We start from the raw sequence: 20,649 nt of genomic DNA, 5'->3' as shown, positions 1-20,649 counted from the left end.
TCAATATAAAATGAATCACGGACACTTGAAAGGAGAAGGGCGCGCCAGCCAGCCAGCCGGCCAGCCAGCCAGTCGGCCGCACCCAGGGCCCCCAGTTTTATGGTCGTCGATCCGAAAACCGATGGACGTCGGTTGGAAGAGGTTCGCTGATAAAATCACATTCCTCTCTGGGACTCTCTCGAGCCGAAGGAAGGAAGGAAGGTCCTCTTTGGGAGGGGAGTTTGGAGAAGTTGCCGAGATGCACTTTACTGTCATTTAGTGGCCCCGTTGCACCCGCTAGAGGCGTCGTCGTCGTCGTCGTCCTCGCGTGTGTGTGTGTGTATGTAACGCTCTGCATGGTCCGGACATTATGTACGGAGGCAGCGGAGGGTTCGAGGTTTGTTTGGCCAACTCTCGAGATGCCCTGGCATCCACTCACCACCGCTAGAAGCGAAGCGGAAGACACGGTGGAGGAGGAGTACCATGAGTTGAGGTCTGCAATCCGCACGACAATCTCGTATTCAATCGAAGGGGTAGGGGCGGGTGCACTACTAGGCCCTAAACTGCTGCCGCTGCCAGTGCCAGTGTGTGTACGCCATAACATACGCCACATGAGGTCGGTTGGTTGGTTGGTTGGTTGGAGCGCGCTTGTCGCTTGCGAGATAAAATCCACGGGACATGGCCTACCGCCGAAAGGGGGCTGTCTATATGTGCACCGTGCACCGGCATCGTGGTCGGCACAAATGGTGCGCCGTCGTGCGTTGTAGCAGAAATTTGCATTAGACTCCACTTGGCAACGAGCGCGACGAGCCTAGCGAGTCTAGGCCAACAACAACAACGTCTCTATGGCGAACGTGAACGGCGGTGGAGTGGCGGCTGGAAGGAGTTGGAGGAGGATGAGGCAACAGTAACGCTAACTCTCGTCTCGTCTTTGGTACCTTCGTTCGGTACCTTCTCCAAGAAGATACACACATTAACCAAGATCTCCTCCAAGAAGCTGCAGCAGCTGCAGGAGAAGGAGAAGGAGAAGGTTAAATACCTCTGCAGAGTATCCGCGCGCAGCACCGTCGTGGACCTCGCATTCGATGCGATCTCTCCATTGGTCCATTGGTCTTTTCCTCCCTTTCCCCTCCATATGGTCGCGTCTGGCCGGGAGTCTGGCGTCCCATACCGAAATGGCGTCGCGAAACTCCAAAAGGTGTGTAGGTACTATAGTACTCGCGAATGAAGCGATCTCCTCTGCTGCTAGCGTGGCGTTGCGTTGCGGTGGATCGAGTACCGCGAGACCAAACGACCGACCGACCGAGACTCGAGGCCAGACTCTGTTTTGCGGAGTTTATTTGTCTTTATGCCCCCGGTTCCCCCCTTCACCGTTCCGTTCACTCACTCCTAGGGGCGCCTGTGTAGTGCTCTAGTGGTCCGTAGAGAAGTAGAGGAGATGGGAGCGCCATTACCATTTCGGAAGCTCCAGGAAGGCCCAGCCGGTCGGTTGGTTGGTCGGTGCCCAGAGTATGTACACTCCAATGGCTGCCGGGGCCAAAAACGGCGCATTAAATGGCCGATTGTGGTGCGCACCAACCAACCATCCACCCGGTGTATAGTGTGCCTCTGGTGGTGGAGGTGCCACGGATTGCCCATTGTGAGGTTAATTTATCGTTTGACATTTATCATCCCCGTGCCAGCCCTCCCCCGCTCCGCTCCTTCTCTGGTCTGGTATCCTGGCGTCGTCCGATTTGTTCCGTTTTTGGAATTTATCCGCTTGGATAGCCTCCGGGACTTTTCTAGCTTCCCCCAGCGCACGGATGAAGGGGGGGGGGGGGGGGAGGGAGCAGACAACCGAGGTCCGGGGGCTAGAGTGAAGTGTCAACCGAAAAACGGTCCGTAGAGACCCCGTGTCCCGTGTACCGTGTCCCGTGTGAGTGTTGCATGCGGAAAAAAGTGTCCCCCCAATCCAAGCGCTACTCCCGGGGTTCCAAAATCGAAAACCCCCTAACCTCACTTACTCGCAACCAGAGGATTGCCAGGCGTGGTGTGGCGTGGCCAGTGTTTGCTTTGTTTTGCGCGACCGTTCTGACCGGACCTGGTCGGGCCCCTCGGTGGTTTGTACGTGAAAGCGAAAATGAGATGTGATGTGATGCCGCCCGGGGGAGTGGCCAACGAACAGAGGGCCAGGGAACAGAGCCGGAGACCCCGCGGTACGGCGTTAGGAAGTCAAGCCCGAAAAACCCCGTTGGAGGTGGGGATGATTACCACTTCCGTACCACACGAGGGGAGCATCTAGGGATGACCACAGCGACTCCCTCCCCGATACTAGTCATCTGCAGCAGCACACCAACCGACCGATCCTGGACGATGCTGACACTGACGCAAATCCGTGCAATTTTCAGTTCCACCGTTCGCTCTCGGCGTCGCGTCGCCTGGCGTGTGTGTGTGTGTGTGTGTGCTTGCTGGCAGCCATTATCTCGGCCTGGTCTCTTCCTCACCTTCCGGTGCACTACTCTGCTCCAGTTCTGTCCGGCGGATCCGGTCGTCGATAGAATTTCCTCCAAATTGACCACGACGCAATGGCATCGCCTACGACCGCGGTCGTTGTCACCATCAGCCATCAGCCGGCCATCATCATCGATGCACCATCACCATCAGTTCACGATGGTATGTTCGACCGGAGTCATCGACGGTGAACCATAAACGCTCGTCATCGTCGTCGTCGTCGTCGTCGCGTGTGACTCACGCTCCGCTCATGGCCTGCTGTTTGCCTGCCGCGCCTGCTTGACAGTTCTCGCACCGTGACACCGTGTATTCAAGGGGAAAGAGAGCCGCAAGGACAGGAGGAGAGAGAGGAGGTATGGCAACCGAATGGCATCTAATCCTGCACTAAGTAATGGGCTTTCCGGTTGAGTTTTCGAACCCCCCCCACCCCCCCCCCCCCGAGAGAGTCACCGCATCGGAATGCAGCTAGCTAGTGACCGTGTGTCCGTCTATCCGTGTGTCCGTGTCCGTGTGTGTGTGTCCGTGTGTGTGTGTGTTTGACTCTTTAAGGTACTACACTGGCACCACTTGGCACCACTCGCAGCAGCAGAGCGGACTGCAGCAGCAGCCTAGAGGCTAAATTCTATCATCAGCGGGAGCGACAGCGACGCCTGTCACACCCAGAAACGAGCGAGTGAGCGTGCGAGAGAGGGAGAGAGACAGCAGCGAGGACCCGGTTGCAAACCGGTTTCCCCGGCAACCACCACGCAACCGCCGCTCCTCCTACAGATGACCGATGGTGGCGATGGTGCACTCATTAGTGAATGCGCTCCGATGACCCCTCATCGGTGGTGCATCGCCGCGTCGCGTCGCGTCGCGCCGCACACACGCACTGACCGTCCTGTCCTGTCCTATCCAGGTACCGACCGACCGACCACCGTCACCGGGACACAAGGGACGAGATCGATCAACGGCAGCAGCAGCAGCAGCAGCAGCAGCGGCAGCAAATGCGGCAGCCAGCTACACGGGAATAATTGAAACGATCGGCGACGATGGATGATAAAGAGACAGCCACACCAGGTAGCCACAGACCGAACCGGACCCCGGACCGAACGGACAAGACCGGACGAGACGAGCCGGACAGACAGACAGACGCGTAGAAGGAGGAGAAGGATAGGTAGAAGCAGAAGAGAAGCAATGAAGGGGCACTTCAGATTGCGGACAATCACCGTCCATGGCGACGACGACAACATCGAACCGGGGCCTCTGTCTGGACTGTCGAACGCGCCGTACAATATGACGTACACACACACACACACACACACACACACACACACACACGCGAGAACGCGGAGATCGATGCACACAGCAGCACCATTCCGGGGGCAAAGGCGTATCCCATTAGCGGGCGTTCAGCCATGTTCGGCGAGGGCTATATAGGTTGGTTCTCCTCGTTCTCCGCGTCCTCGACGGCCTTCGACTTGGACTAGGACTTGGACTTTGAGATCGATGTTCAGCGTTACCTCGCTGTGCTCTGATGGCTCTCTGACTTTTCCGATTCTGGTGCCTTCGTTCGTGGACGATCCCCGGGACCACCACAAAAAACCCCCTCCCTCCCGCCCTCCCTCCCCCTGACGATCGCGTTGCTTTCTGCGGCGAAGATGCGATTGGGCCGCGACGGGCGCGAGGTCCACGAGCTCTGTTTTATTGAATAATGCAAATATCGTGCTCCTGTGGCTCCGCGCACGAGCACGACGACGACGACGACGACGACGACGACGCTGTCCGCACGATCCTGAGGTCCAAAACACCTCAACACAGGAAGGAAGAAGGCCCTCCCGTTCCATTTTTGCCTGCAGATACCGATCGACGACTGTGTGTGTGTGTGTGTGTGACTTAGAGAGAAAGAGAGAAAGAGAGAGACAGAGAACGACCGATCGGAAACCCTTTTGTCCTCCCCGGGGGGAGGGGGGGGGGGAAATGAAGGTCCAAAGAAGGTCCTCGAGAAGCGCCGTGTGCCTTCATGGCGAGCGTGCGAGTCCATCGCTTGCACGTCGCGTCCGTTACACCTCATTCGCTGCACGATCACACCGAGCGTACATCGGTACGGAATGTATACTTTGTGTTCCGAACCCACCAACCAACGGACCAACCAACGGACCAATCTCGCCGAGATCGCCTCCATACGTGTGCTGTGTTGTGGTGTGTCTTCTGAGGGCTGGACTGAGGAGTTGTTCTGCTGCTGCTGCTGCTGTTGCTGCTGTGTCTTGGAAGTTGTTGGAACCTTTGCGCAATTGAGTTCTCCATTTTTATGGCATTTTAATGGAACCTTACCTCACACACACACACACACACACACACAGGGCCGGGCGAGTGTTGAGGTCGTTTTTTTGTGGGTCCCAACCTACCACCCCGTTGGCATCCCATGAGAGAAACCTCGCACCTCGCACCTCGCGTCGCCTGTCCGTCTCCCCGCGCCTTCGCCTTCGCCTTCTAATAAATCGATTGAGATTCTTCTCGTGCTTCTCGTGCGGCGGGGTGTTATTAAAAGAATAATATCTTGGGCCGCCCGCCCTCCGCAGGGTCTTGAGCGAAAGAAGAAACTGTGCCAGCAGTGACCGCACACACAGAACGTGGTATTTTGCGCGAGCGCGCTCGCGTGTGTGTGTGTGTCTCTCTCTCTGTGGCTGCTGCTGCTGATGGTGGAGTTCTCTTCGTCCACAAATTATGTGATTATTAATTATTGGTGGTGCCCGGATTGTGTGGCCCAAGAACGGCGAACGGGAACGGGGGTTGGCATTTAATCGAATTGCTTAAACGGTATTTTATGCGAGGTGTACCACTCGGGGTGGTGGTGGATGTTAACTGGAATGACATTTCACATTCTTTGCACTGTAGAGCGCACGCGAAGAGGAGGATGGGTAGAAGGCTCGCCCAAGTCTCGAAGCAAAGACGAAGGCTTTTTTTATGGTGCAAGAAGATCTAAAACTGTCGTAAACCCCCCACCCGGGAGGCCCTTCTTTAAGCCATTAACCCAACTCAGCAACAGAACGGCGTCTCTTCGTGCGAATTAAAAACCGATAAATAGTTCGAAAGAAGAGAGCTCCCCACCGGAGCAGAGGTGGGGCGGAACGGAGCAAGGGCAAAAGAGTGGAAGATTAACGGCGGCATGCGGCCATCCGCCAGAAGAAATAGTAATAAACATGTAGGACAAGTTAGTGGGCAACATATAACTCTGCAAAACGCAGCAAAGACCGTTTAAAAAGGGGAGCAATTGGATACGAAATGCTAAAACATACCTATAAACAAGACATGTACAACGAATGTGAAGAATAGAATGGGCAACGAACCAGAGGTAACAAAAAACAGGCGTAAAATTAATAGAAATTGGACCCGAAATGAAGCGCTATTTGCGTTGAAAGTGTCACATAAACTTGAAAACTAATTACAATGATTGAATTATATGTGAAACAGCTGGGGAATAGAACGCGAAACCCCCGGGGAGGACCGAGGATAAGACAAAACAAAGGCAAAGCCACACCACCACCACACCCATCGAATGAAAAGCCTAATGAAAGATGGACACTAATGAGAAAGGTACAAATTGAGCAATGCAATAAATAAAGAACACAGAGAAACAAAAGTAAAATGAATCCATCCATCCCCTCCTGCGCCGGTCCCGTCCGAGAGAGAGAAGAAAAAAACAACACAGACAGTCCGGGGGTGCATAATTTAACGGGACAGAAAGTAAAGCAACAGCAACAAGTAAGCCGAAGGTCTCGGTCGCGGACGCCTGCGCTTTGACCAAGAAAATACGAAGAGATCGGTGATGGAGGAATGCGTGCGTTCTTTTCCGGCATTAATCCGGGCGTATACCAGGTGCGGCGCGGTGCCCAAGAACGCGCACTTAGTGCGCTCGGACCCCCGAAAAGAGAGAGAGAGAGGGCCGCGATTATGAGCGCTACTCCGTCTTGTAGAACGCGCACAAATCGCGCAAACTGCGATGCGCGCGACCACAGGGAGAGGTCGGTCCGTCCGTTTGCATTGCGTTTCGTTCCGGATTCCGGACCGGGGCGCCGCACCACAGTAGGCCGGGAGTAGAGAAAAAGCTGGGCGTCGTAGATCACCTCGTGGCCTGCTATGGTCGGGCCGACCAACCAACCGCCCAGAAGGGAGAATAAAACCGAAAATCATTAACCGCGCCGCACCGCGCGCGTAATCTGTTTTCTTGCTTCTCCCCCGGCACCCCGTGTGTGTGTGTGTGTGTGTGGGATGGATGGTGGGAACGAGTGCCGTTTCTGATGTCCAACACAGTTTTGCCACACACGCACGCAACGGACCGGCAGAAGGGGGAAGACACACTGTAAACGGCGTCGACGACGGCGAATGATGATGTTTGTTGCGCTGCTGCTCCCCGGGCCCCGGCTCCGGCCCGTGGATTCCGAATGGAATGCCGAAAGGGGGTAGCGAAGGAGCGAGGGAATAAGCCGCGCACCAGGGCGAAGGGAGGGGAACCGCGCGATTGGTGGTCATAAATGCGTTCCTCGCACATCGTCGTCTCTGCGCCTACTGCTTCGTTTCACTTCACTTCGTTCTTGCTTCGCTTCGCTTTCGAAGACCGCAAAACCCTGGAAGGAAGAATGGATTGATCTCCGGAGTGGAGAGCAGAAAGAGAGAGCGAGGGCAGAGGCGTCTTAAGAATGTGTGTGAATGGTGTGTTGTCGATGATGATGATGATGCTGCTGTTGGCGATGGAAGCGATGAATCGCCAAAACATTGAAATGACAGAACGCATAAAGCTCTAAACATACACACACACACTGGAGCGAGCGCCCACAGACTCTGGTTGCCTGGTTGCACAGATTACACCCCGTCACTGCCACACCTCGTCACTCTCAGGTCATCATCATAGTAGGCCAATATAGCAGGTAGCAGCCAGGGGAGCCATCTATCCATCCAGAACGATATCCAGAACGATTGTCGCTTCTGCTTAAATGGAAGGGAGGGGAGGGGGCTCCAAACCAAACCAAACCAAACCAAAGTTTTCCAGCTTCAAACAGCCTTTTACACGCCTCTTTTGCTGACTATTTCGAGTGTCATTTTGATGCAAATTCCTGCCACCACTGCCACCACCGCCACTACTTCCTTCGCACCAATATCGTAATTTTATGCTATTTTGATGGCGGAGAAACGATTTTATGGAAATAAGCGACAGCGCGCGCACGTCTAAGCGGCGAGTGGATGGCCAATGGAAAGCCTCCTTCTTCCTCTTCGACTTTTTCTCTCTTCTTCTTCTTCTTCGTTTATGAGAAGGTGCTCTGCCTGCCTGCCTGCTGGTGATGCCTAAATGCGGCTCATCGTGATCGTGAAAAATGTGTGTTTGTATGGGCCGAAGCGGATTAAACACTCCCGGGCGAGCCTATAGGCCTAGGTTCCACTTTGTCCGTTTTGTCGCCGTCGTCGATGCCGATGATGGTGGGGGTGTTGTGTGTTCGGAGGGGGGGGGGGGGGAAGTGCAATAAAGTTTACAGCGGATTTTATTCAAAATTCATCAAACCACTAAGCAGCTTCCCTTTGCCTGACGTTCGACGTGCTCTGTCCGTTGCCGGTTGCTGGTTGCTAGGACATTCCGTGTTGCTGTGGTAGAAAGGGAGAGAGAGAGGGAGTGCGGCAGACCCCAAAGCCGATACGGTGGTGTTGGTTGATTGTTTTTTTTTTTCTCGGGGTTTTATTTTCATTTTTCAACAGACCAAGCATCCAAGGTTCAGTGGCCAGCCCAGTAGCTTTTTGGGGATGTTTTTTTTTCTTTCCTTATAATTCCATTTTACTGTTTCAAAAGTGTGGAATTTGTTGTGCTTTTGCAAAGGATGAAAAATGAGCAAAAGGCAAAGCCGTGAAATAAATGAACGGCAACCGGGAACAGTGCTTAAGCAGGGCTATTATGGGTTCTGAATGTAGAAGCAGCCCACTCCTGTATTGGAACGTATTATAGAAGGCGTTGCTTGAGCTCCACATGTTCAACCACACAGCATATTCCAAAATGTATTTTTCGGACTAAAAGGCTGCAAATTCGTTATAACTTACATTGTGCACTGTTTTTCGCGTTTTCGGCACTATTTTGAACACCTAACAGCCTATGAAGTGAAGTTACTTTACTATCACAAGCAAGTTGTTAAACGCACCAAGCATGGTAAATCTTTTTCCAAAATAAAATTACTGTCCTATCCGTTCCAAACTGCTGTAGGTAGCTACTGTTTGCAGTCACAGCCTGCCATGTCACGTCATGGTGTCGCATAATTAGGTTGCTTTGATTCATAGAGCATCTGCATTAGTACTTCATACACCCAGGATATTGTGACGTAATTAAACAAAATGCTTTTCAATAGCTAAATGCAAATGTGCAAATAGTTTCCAGGTATTCTAAAACAGAGCAAACGATGCGACAGTTACGCGTTTATTTGTAATGAGCGTTGTCAACCATTTAGTACATTATTTGTCCAGCATTTTGGGAAACGAACTAAACTTTATTGATTGATGTTTTGCAAACAGCTAATAAATTAATAATGATTTCCCAATAGCTCAAAACTCAATCATGCTCATCATGATAGCTTCTGCGGAATTTCATTCCAATTCAATTCAATAGGCTATACACTTTGATGAATTGCTGTATTAGTCAAACGGATGGTATTTGGTATTCGGTTTATATTGTCTATTGAATTATGAACTAGGTTCACTACGAACTGATCCTAATAAAACACGTTCGTAATTGAATAGAAGCTTGTGTATGTGAATTTTAGGAATGTGTGTTGAGGATGATAATGGTCATCCCATTTGAGCTTTACAATAGTTTAACCAACAAAGCGCTCAACGCGATTTCTCCCATTTCTGCCGTTACGCAATTCCGTCTATTTTTAATGTAGTGTCCCTGGAATGTTCGCTCAAAAATAAAAAAAATAACAATAGAATGCAATCATTCTCAATACACAATGGCTAGAGCACCGGGACACTGAAACAAACACACACGCGCACAGAATTGCACACAAAAATAGTGGAAAATGTAGGACAACCAAACGACGACCCGAAAACAAAGACGTCAATTGGCGATGGCGATGGTTTCTGCTTTTGCATAAAAATGAAATGTAATGCGTCACCTTAACGAACCACATTGCACGCTCGCGTTCTCGTGTACTACGCTGTGTGTGCGAGTGAAAATGGAATTTTGATTTTTCTCTCCAAAAAAAACAAAATCCCAAAAAAAAACGTTCTCATTTCAACTGTACATGTTTGAGTAACGCACCCTGCGATGCTGCGAGGCTCATGTTTCTTTAATTAACTTTCCCTCCTCCCTGCCCCGCCCGAAAAAAACTCATGCACAGAACACTCCTCTACCGATCGTGTGAAAGTGTCTCCCACCGTGTGGCTCCGATGGTTCGGAACGGTTTGGCACAGGGGGTTCGTTGGTTGGTTGGTTGGTTGTATTATGAAGATTCATCAACCACCAAAGTGTCGCGGTCGCGTGGAGATGTTTGGAATATTGGTACCGTCTCTCCCTGGTCCACTCCTCTCCCATGTACGATGATTGTTTCATTATTTTCTCGCTCGCTGTTTCAGTGGTTTTTGGCCCCCCCGTTGCCACCGGGGCTCGTTTCGCAAGGGGGTGGGGCGGCCGTACACGGGAGCAGAAGAGATAAACGAATCTGAAGATAAGCCACTCTACCAGCATGCATACACACGGACACACACACACGCACACAGACAATCCGGTAGCAGACACACCGGCAGCTCATCCTCCATGGAGTATATATATCTCCCCCCCGCCCTCTGCTGGACCACCTTTCCGGTCTCCAGCGCGCTCGAAGCAAAAAAAAAACAGCTCCCACAAGGCCACACAAACCCCTAATCTTGCCATCTTTGCTTCTTCCCAACGATCTTTTCTTTTGCATATAATTTGCTGCCACCATCATCGGATCCGCCACCGGCCGCACCAACCAACCAACCAACCGACAACCGCTGCAACGCTCACAGGACGTCCGCGCGAGCAGATTCGTGTTCTTCGTCATCGTCCTGCGTCGTCGTGTTTCGTGTTCGTCGTCTGCAGCGGTGTGACCATAAGTAAGTGTGTATTATATAATTATGGTGCCCTTTAGCTTAAGCTAATGACTCCTCGAGCGTAAGTTTTGGGTTTAATTATCTGCCGGAAATCTTTAACTTTTCACATAACGGATTTCGGACCCCGCGTGGTGGTGGTACGGGGGGCGGGGCGGGGCGGTGGTACCCTGTGCTAATTGCTGCTGCTGCTGCCACCTCACACTGTCTTTCTGTGTTATTTTTTGTCTTCCCTCCTATCTTTTTTGTGGTGCTTGGTGCGTCGTCTTAATGCAAAATTGAGATTTGGCCCCCTTTCACCACCTCACCTTCTCGCCGAAAAGATGCTTTTCCTCCTTTCTATGCGGTCCCATGTGCCCAGGAGCGTGTGTGTGTGTGTATGTGTGTGAGTGCGTGCGTGATTGTCCTTACAAATGTCACTTGTTGTTTGCTTCGCAGTCGAGAGTTTGCCTGCTTGGATCTGTTTGCTTCATCTTTTGTCGTCTCGTGTCTGTGTGTGCGTGCGCGTTTTCCCATAATCTAAAGTTGGTCCTAGGAGTCCCGGGTCCTTGTGTTCCTTTTGCATATCGCAAAACAAGGCCACCACACACGAGTTTGCTCAACCAGAACCTAAGGCCCGTGTCAGCCCTTTTTTGCTTCTGCTCCTGGTGCTGCTGCTGCCAAGTGTCTGCTGATGCCTTTTGACACCCGCTCGAATGACTTAATTGCAGACCACTTTGCACACAAACACACACACACACAAATGCACACAGGAGCCCCGGGAACGCGGAACGATGATGCGGAGTGCCTGTGGTACCGCAAGGATATTTACAAAAAACAAACCCCCGAAAAGCAAAGCAAAAAGCCCGAAGGAGCGTGCAAAGGAATGGGCCGGGGCAACCGAGACAACAAAAGACAAAGCCTGTTCGGCGTGAAACCGAACCATACCCCCACATTCAGAGGGAGAGAGAGAGAAAGAGCCGGAACGAACGGATTCGCTAGAAAAGCGCATTTTTCCGCCTCAAAAGTGCTGACACTACGGATGAAAAAGTGTCGGTGGTGGTGGTGGTGGTACGAGGGAGGGAGTTGGTTGGTTGTAAGAACTGTGTGACAGCTCGTCCAATCTTCTTTCCTACGTCTTGTGCCAGGGCGGCTTCCTCTCCTCTCCCAGCAGTTTCACGTATGCGGCGTATGGAGCACGTCGTAACCGCTTGAGTCACTTGACTAGGAGATATAAACATGGAATAGTCCTTAACGCGAATTTTCTCACCTGCCTCTCAAGCGAAAGAAGACCGACCGAACGACCGACCGAGGCGAGAAATGATGAAGCCTTTCCCATGGTAACACCGGCCATAGATGCTCGCACCCCATTCCTCCCGGTTCCGCCTCCCCTGGACCACTCCTCTGGACCACTCAGGGGGGAGCCAAGGTGTAATTATTTGCTTACACATCTGCGCACCGAAGAACTCAAAACCGGGCAGAGGATGGGGGGGGGTGTAAAAAACCGAGGGGTGGAATACCGGGAAAAACTGTTCATGCGAAGTTGTTTGGAAGGGAGGAAGATACTCGCGGTGGTGGTGGTGGTGGTGGTGACGGTGATGCATTTGCGTCTTCCCATTCGTCGTCGTCGTCGTTGCCGTTGTCGTTGTCGTCGTTGGCGGCTGTCACTTAAATAAAGACAAACGGCGCTGATGGCAGCAGATGAGGGGCTCTTTAGACGGAGAGCGCACCGCCCGGAGTCCTTGTTGCCGTTGCCGTTGCCGTTGGGTTGCCTGTTTTTGAGCCACATCCACATCCTCGACCGTATCTTGTGGGCTGCGCGTGAAGTCCCTTATCAGCAGCCGGTCGCTCGGGGTGAGGGTAAGAGGAGCAGCAAGAGGAGGAGGAAGAGGGATAATGGTGGAAAAGTTTGAGCAAAATCTGTTGAGTGACACATACACTTTCTGATGACGCGCCTATTAATTTGGTCTAAAACCGTGGCGCACCAGGCCAGGTCGCATCGTGCCCGGTTTTTATGTGCCTTTTTTTCACGGGGGGCTATTTGCTCCTGGTGTAGGTGTGGCTGCGTCAAGCAAAGCGTGATATTAGCTAAACGGGGGTAGATGGGTTGTAGTTAAGTGTTATGTTATGTGGTTGCGTTTGAAACAAGTGCTTAGCGGCTCTTTTCTTCATTTCTTTTCAATTTTTGCATTTATTATTATATAATTTGCATGATTTTTATCTAAGCATTTTGATTCCATGCTTTACATTGTTTTCTTGTTGGTTTCATCACTACTTTTGAGTATTTTTATACACTTTACTCTTAAATTCATGGTTACACACTTCAATTCGACACTTAATAGTTTTACTTACATGTTTACAAAGCTCATTTATGTATTCCATGCGTTTTATACGCGTTTTCCTGTTCCATATAAACATCTTGAAACTAAACTAAGCTTTTTTGCCGCGTTCTGCTTTCCATCAACTTACTTTTCACTTAAACCAACTTTCAATAACCATTCCACCCAACCTCGAACGTATCCAGCCGCCAGTTAATTAATGATAACGAAGGCGCTCGGCTACCGTTGCAACATTTACAAACCGAAAAAAAGCAACAAAAAAGAAAAAAGAAAACCGGAGAAGGAAGAACCAACGAACTCCAGCGAAACCAGCGCTCGGCGCTCTTCCTATTCCTATCGTCCTTGGTATCCTTACGCCGGAGGTCGCCCCGCGTCCTTAGGAGTAACTTTCCCGGGGCCAAGCACCATTCACTGTTGGTTGCGCGTTGCTCGTTGGTGCTGCTGATGCTGCACTTGACACTCGGCGGCCCCTCTTTCGGTGGAACCGGGCACAAGTGTGTGTGTGTGTGTGCAGTACAGTGTGGCACAACAGCGCACTACCAGCAGTAGCAGCAGTAGCAGCAGTAGCAGCTCCATCATCATCCACGAGGTAGTAATAGTGAGTGACACTTTTGATACAATTTAATTACAACAAACTTCCTTCCGTGGTTGGTTGCCGTGCTCCTCTCTCTTTCTCTCTCTCTCTCTCTTTCTCTCTATCTCTGCGCCATCCACTCCCAGGGAGCGCGAGGCTCGCCGTTGCTTAATCATCTCCTTTCAGATGCATTAATGCACTTGAACCCTCTGTGCTGTGCTACTCTTCGCACACAGACACACAGACACAGTACGTGGCCCTGCCCGTGCCACCATTTACTCATGCCATTTGCCCCTGTCAGTCATCCCCGGCCCGGAGACAGAGTGCGCACTGGGTAGGTCGCGACTCTCGACCGCTATTTTTTTTTTTTCGTTGCCGTTGTTGTAGTTGTTGCGATGTTGTGTATTCCGGCGCGAAATCTGCTTTACGTTCTGCTGGGCATAGCCTAGCAGTAGGAGGGGGTAGGAAAAGGGGAGGAGGGGTTAGCATTAAAATACCTTTTCAACGACACGACGACTGCCGGTGACAACACACCACACATTGGCACATCCCGGGTGTCGCCGGCGTCGTCGTCGTCGTCGTCGCAGTGGTGGTGGTTGGGTGTGAAAAGTTTTCACTTAATAACATTCCCGGTTGCTCCGGTGGTGGTGGCCGGGAAGATGACATATGACGGATGGAGACGGTATCTCCGGTTGCCTCCGGTTGTTGTCTGCCAGGATCTTCCTTCCTTTTACTCCCGCTCTTCCGCCCCCGCCCTTTCCGCGAGCTAAACATTCTAATCCGTCCCGGGGTTTCTTCTGCTCGCCATCTCCGCTCCGCTGCCATCTTAATTAATGTTATTTCCTGCTGTTGCTGCTGGTGCTGGTGCTGCGTGTTTCGGGCAGCAATCTCGCGTATTTCGAATGCCCGGCACATCCCGGGCTTAGCAAAAGGACCTCCACGCCTGCTGGTGCTGGTGTCGCGACGTGCCGAGGAAGCACTATTATCGATACTCTTGCTCTCTCGCTCTCTCTGCTCTAGCGAGAAATTAGGTTTAGTTTAAGGGGGTGCTCTACTACCACCTCCGTTACCCAAAACCTCAAAACATCTCAAGTATTTGCGGCATCCTGTGTGCTCTGGGGGGCTCTGGGGGGTGGTGCTGGCTCGATACCGGTGCCCCGGGTTACCAACACGGGCCCAGAGCGGCTCTGATTTGCAGCGTTTGCTAAATCCCGTTTTTGGCGCTTGTGTTGGTGCAACGCTGGTGTGCGCACCAAGTTTTGTATCGCACCAAACACTCGTACCCACACATACAGCGGTTGCTTCCTTCCGGTTGCCTCTGATCTGGTGGTGCTGCTTAAGATTCGCGCCCTCCTACCCTCGAGAAGGGAAGGGGGGGGGCGCGCTCAGGGGTTGGTGGTTGCATGTTGCAAGTTCACGCGGTAGAGCTGCATTTTTGGTGCCGTGGCGCAGAGACGAGAGGACGCGAGCGACGACGAGCGACATCCGAGGAAACAACATTTTCATCCACTTTGCACACCACTCCCGCCGCCGTCGCCGCCGCCGCCACCAGACCTCGACCCTTGTTTGTCCTCGGTTGGTTTTCTGCGGGGGTTTTTCTTTGGTTTTTTTTTGCCGCTTCTTCTTTTTTACTCCTAATTTTTCCCCCAAGACAATGCACGGGATCTCGAAGTTGAAGTCTCGTTTATTAGTGTGTAGTACCCGAACCGGTACCGGACCGGTACCCGGCCTCATCATCATCATCATCATCATCATCTGCAGGTACCGTGGTGTGAGGTACAGAGAGAGCGAAAGAGAGAGAAAGGGAAGGTGCATCTCGTCGCTTGGACCTCTGGACCCCTGGAACAAGGAGTCTTTTATGCGCATTGGAGCAACTTTGCTGCTGCTGCTGCTGCTTGCTGCTGGTTCACAATTGTCATTTTGGAAGGAAGTTTTCCTCTCCCCAAACATGGTAAAACGGGAGGGGTGGTACGGGGTGGTGGAACTATTTTCCACCCGGTTTGGCTTTAGCGACGGTCTCGAGCCCGCGAGCCGTTTATGATGGCGGATTTGGCGTGGTTCGAGGAAGGGAAAGTGGAAATAAAGTTTCTCGTCCCACAGCACCACCAGCGGGAAAAAGCGGGAAAAGCGTTGAAGTTTATTAGTGGGCGCTAGCGAGCGAGCGACCGAACACACACACACACACACAGCGCTTGGAACGACGGAAGTCACTGGAGTGGAGGAAAACTGCTTTGCTCGCTCGCAAAACCATGAAGCAAATGATAAACTTTATCCCTTCCACCCAACACAGACCGTCGGGAACCGTCCTCATCAACAGCATCTTCCCGACCTCTTAGCGGGAAAAACGGGAAAATGAGGAGCGGGGGCTGGAAAAGCCGACGGTTGCACCAGCAGCAACCAACCAAACAGCATTTCCCTTCCGGCGAAAGGTGCAGCAATTATTCTGTTAATTTAATTTCCAAAGAAATCACAACAACAATGATGGTCATGCGCTCTCTCTCTCTTGCTGGCTCTCTCTCTCTCTCTCTCTCTCTCTATCTCTATCTTTGCAAATGCTCTAGGCTCTGTGCTCGAAGGCATTGTTTTCTGGCATTGCTTGCTGCGCTCCGAGCACCGCTTGCTGCGTTTTGAAGCAAATTGTTAATTTAAAGTTTAAAAAACCGTTTTCTCCGGGTCCGGGAGACCTTGGACCGCCTTCCCCCGGGAACTGGTGAGGAAGGGAAGCGAGGGGAAGAGCGTGCTAGATATAGCGTGCCACCCTTCCTTAGATTCCTGGTTGGTCAACAGCCGCAGCAGCATCACACGCACGCCAGCGTTGTGGTCGCCGTTTTAGACTCTTGGTCTTGGTGTTGGTCGTCGTCGTCGTCGGTGGTCTTCTTAATGTCTGCGATACGCCTTCCCTGGTGGCAAGGGCGGCGGTGTGGTGTGGTGTGGTGCGTGTAAATTAATTTGGAAATTATGAAAATGAAACCGATAACACCGCGCACCGCGCATCGGCTCGGACCTTCCTTCGCTTCTCACGCTTCTTCCTCAACCCCCTTTTGAGGAAAGTTTTTTTTCTTTTTCCACGACCAACATGACCACGACCAACGACGAGACAATGATAAACGCCCTCATCCCGCGAGTGGCCATCTTGCGAGAAAATAGTTCACAAAAGAGAGACGCCCCTGGTCGACGGTTGCTGCTCCAGGGGACTCTTCCTCCAAGTGAAGGCAACGCATTTCTCATCTCACGATAACACCCTCCACCGTCCCGTCTCGTTCTCTGTCTGATTTTCCTGAATGGAACCTCTCCGTCCACCCGGTCCGGCCAGCCAGCCAGCCGGACGGACGGTTGGACCACGCAGCGGTCCATCCCCGCAGGGGTTTGAATAAAATTAAAAACTTTTCCCTTGGCTTTTCGTGTTACCGAGACTGGTGGAGGGAAGGGGCGAGTGGGGGGCTGGTTTTCCTTTCATAAAGCCAGCCTGAAAGAAAACGGCCGGAAAAATGGAAAAATCTTTCTCGATCCGGTCTCCCACCCCACCCACCCGGGCGTAGTCGGGGGCTGGCTATTTTTGTGCCAAACAGCCCGCATTTAATGTAATTGTTTGGCGATAGGAAACCGCCCGCTGCGAGCGAGCGTGTGTGTGTGCGCGATGTGATGTGATGTGGTCGTCATCCGCTACCATTCCTTCCTCCTCTACCGCGCACCTCCTCCTCAGCAACCAGCTTTCCGGTTTGGTCCGGGAACGGAATCGAAAAATAATTTTCCTTCGTTCCTCGTCACTCGCTGTCCTAAAGACCCACCAACCAACCGGCAGCGAGCGATGGTTGGCCATCGATCAAAAATAGGCCCCCGCCATACTACGGACCGGAAGATGATGATGACGGTGATGATGACGGGCGGAGAGAGAGACGAAGAGAGCGAGAGTGATCCACCACCTGGAGGCAATCCTAGTGGCTGGCTGGCGGCGGCGGCGGCCAAATTTATTAACTTCCGCCATTCCCGGTGACGACGAGCCAGACCGGCCAGTCGCTCGTAGTGGTGGTGGTGGTGGTGTTAGTGCTGGCCACAGATAATGTTGTTACCGGCGGCTTGGGCGGCGGCACAAAAATCAATATCATCTCTTCCTGGTCGCCGTGGTCGTGGTCGTGGTCTGGGCTCGTGTGTTTTATGCCAATTATGGTGCCGAAGGATTCACGAAAATTGAATTGATGATGACGATGATGATGATGATGATGATGGGCCTGATGGGTCTCGGATGGACTAGGAATCTCCTGGCACACCACACAGCCATAACCCACAAATCGTGTCCATCTCGTCGTCGACGTCGTCTTCGGTAGTTCGGATGTCCTTTTTCCTTGAATCTCTTCCTCCTGGTACAGGATCGAACAGGAGATACACCCCGTGGTGTTCTCACCGGGGAAGAGGAGAGGAGAGAAGCAGCAGAAGGATCCAACAACAAAGGAAAGGATCGACGAGATCGCCTCAATGCGGAATCCAAGACGCAAGGTATCGGAAAGGAACGGAAGTCCCGGGACCGCTTATTGTGTCACAGGTTTTGTGGCGAAAGTCTTTCAACCGAAAGTAACCGAGCCACAGCAGGGAGGGCGGTGTCGACGACGCAAAATGTAAATTGCAAAGTCCCGCCCTTTACAATACCACCACCACCACCACACGGCCAGTTCCAGGCGGTGATGGTGTTCCTGGAAGAAACACCTTCCCTTGTCCTGCACAGAATGTGGTACACTTTATCCAGGAGACGGGACACGGGAGAAGGAAGAACGGGGCGAGAACGGGACCCATTAAAGCAGGACTTCCGAAGAGAGGCCGCGTTTGGCGTGAAACGCCGCGGATCTTGTCTTGTCTCACCATTACCTGTGCGTTCGGTAATGGCGGTACTGCTGCTACTCCTGCTCCTGCTGTCGCTGATGATGATAATGAGGTGTTTTGTGGAGGGCAAGAGGAGAAGTGTGGAGTAAGCGGAGAGGGACCGTCGCTCAACTCGCTTCGGATGATGAAGGATGAAGACAATTTTGCGATCCAACCGATCCATCCGGGGTCCACGGTCCAGAGCGGCCCAAAATTGCATCAATTTGCCAATGGCTGGCTGGGGGAAGGGGGCCCCGGGTCTGAGTCCAGACTGATGCCGATGGTCCCGATACACACTTCGGAACAGGTTCGCCTGTGGTGTGTGGTGTCCAGGGGGAGGGAGAGTGAACCTAAGTGAACCTCTTCCTACTCCCGGGCCAGGATATGCCATCGTGGCCAAATATCTCATCATCATCATCATCATCATCACCGACGTACAGCCTTGATAGCTATTATCATCGATCATCGACGTTCGTGTTGGGGAGAGTTGCTCGCTAGGTCTCTGGTCTGGTCTGGTCTGGTCTGGTCTGCCCTGGTCTGGTCTGGATCCATTTCTAGCCCAACGAGTTTTCCAGCAAATTCGATCGCAAATTAAACAATTACTTTACGGCAATTCTGTAGGCCACATGCTGCACGCCGGGAATAGAGACTACTAGGCACCAGGAACTGACGGTGGTGCTGATGACGGTGACGGTGATGGCAAATCTCAATTCCATTCGCTCGGATCCTAGCCGGATCGAATTTGGCCTACTATGTACTTCGCGGGAACCTTATCCTTGGCAACTGGTATTACTGTAATCCATATACTGCTCGGTACGAAGCTTGTGTCGGTTGTCGGGAGTCTACAATACGATGCGCTGCATGCCTAATTGGCATGGGAATTCCGGGACAGACTTGTAGAGTTCCATTAGTTCCAGAAGTTTCCTTATACCTGCAGGAACTTCCCGGGACTTGCTGCTTGGTGGTATTAAATTAACGAGTGCATCACAGTTCCAGGATGAGCATTGTTTTATGATACTGAGACAAGAAGAGAGAGAGAGAGAGAGAGAGAAGATCTGGCGCACGCGATTACGCGTTAGTTTCGGTTTTTAGTGGCCTTTGCCTAGTCGCCTTAGATCTTGAATCTTCGTGGAAGCGTCACCATGGCGCAAACTACTACCACCACCACCACCACCACGGTGTATCACTTGCGGCGGAACAAAGATTGTTGCAATTTGCACGACGATCCTTTCGGGTGCATCCTGATGAGCCCCCCCCCCCCAAATTCGCTGTCCCCCTCCCTGCTGCCCCTGGGGCGCATGCCGCTAGTGGATGCGGCAAAAAAGTAATAACATTAAAATGCATCGAAACCAGCTCCTCTCTGTCCACGCGCTGGAACGTATTCATATCGCCACGGTACACAGGTAGTCACAGGCCAGGTCAGGACAATACCAGGGGAGCAACTGTGCTCTACATATCCTCGGTACAACCTGCGCAACAGAGCTGCCAGGCCAGGAATTGAAACAAAAAGTACAACAAGCGAAAGCGAGCAAAGTGAAGAAGATGAATTGAAAACAGAGCGAAGCAGCAGCAGCAGCAGAAGCAGAGGAAAAAGAAGAAGAAGAAGAAGAAGCGAGCGCGCGCGCGCGCCCGTATGGAATTTAATAACAATACATTATGCAAAAATATTCCCGCTTGCCAGCCAGCCAGCCAAGCGCTCGCCGTAAGGCCATGAAGCCACTCACACACACACACACACGCGCGCGCGTACAGCGGTGCGCTGATGACATCGCCTACTACTTTGCAGACTCTGGCATGCTGAGCGCCATGAGACCGAGGGCTACGGATATGACGGATTGTTGACGTGCGAGCGACGATGGCGGCCCGGGGAATGGAAGGAAGGAAAGGGGCTGCTGGTGGCGACTCGAATTTTTACCCCCCCCCCCCCTACCTCTCTTCTCGCTTAAATTAAAACATTCCCCTGCCCACCGGTGGGCAAAACTTTTCCCCTTGGTTTCCGCCACCGCCAGTACCACAACCACTGTTCATGGAACACATAGTCCCATATATCATCATCATCATCCGTGTGTCAGGGAACCACCGACACACACACACACACGCGCGCGCACACAGAGACAGTTGAGGACGTGGGTAATGATCGGTAAGGATCTTCCCGGATGACGTCGACTGGCAGGCCAGGCCTGGGCTGGCAGGCGTTGACAGTGATTCGAGCGAGTGTGTGGACGAATCGGAGTAGGGCGGGGGGTTGGTGGGAAAATTGAAAACTTCCCGTTGATTCACCGCCAGGCGGAACGTGCGACTTCCAGATCGCGTGAGCCACCGCCACCAGGAGTGACAGCATCCTGAGTG

General features: G+C 52.3%; 1 long non-coding RNA gene across 2 annotated transcripts in view; it reads left to right on the top strand.

Moving 5' to 3' along the window:
• The window catches only part of LOC125951241 (uncharacterized), an 88,593-nt gene that overhangs the window by 27,075 nt on the left and 40,869 nt on the right, over positions 1-20,649 (top strand). For both annotated transcript variants that reach the window (XR_007468775.1, XR_007468774.1), the window contains exon 3: positions 10,474-10,560. This is a non-coding gene — a long non-coding RNA (uncharacterized LOC125951241). The remainder of the gene's footprint in view (positions 1-10,473; positions 10,561-20,649) is intronic.

The sequence above is a fragment of the Anopheles darlingi genome, chromosome 2, assembly GCF_943734745.1.
Source record: "Anopheles darlingi chromosome 2, idAnoDarlMG_H_01, whole genome shotgun sequence".
Lineage (NCBI taxonomy): Eukaryota > Metazoa > Arthropoda > Insecta > Diptera > Culicidae > Anopheles > Anopheles darlingi.
The sequence above is the reverse complement of the archived record's forward strand: the minus strand, read 5'-3'. Positions and strand labels throughout refer to the sequence as shown.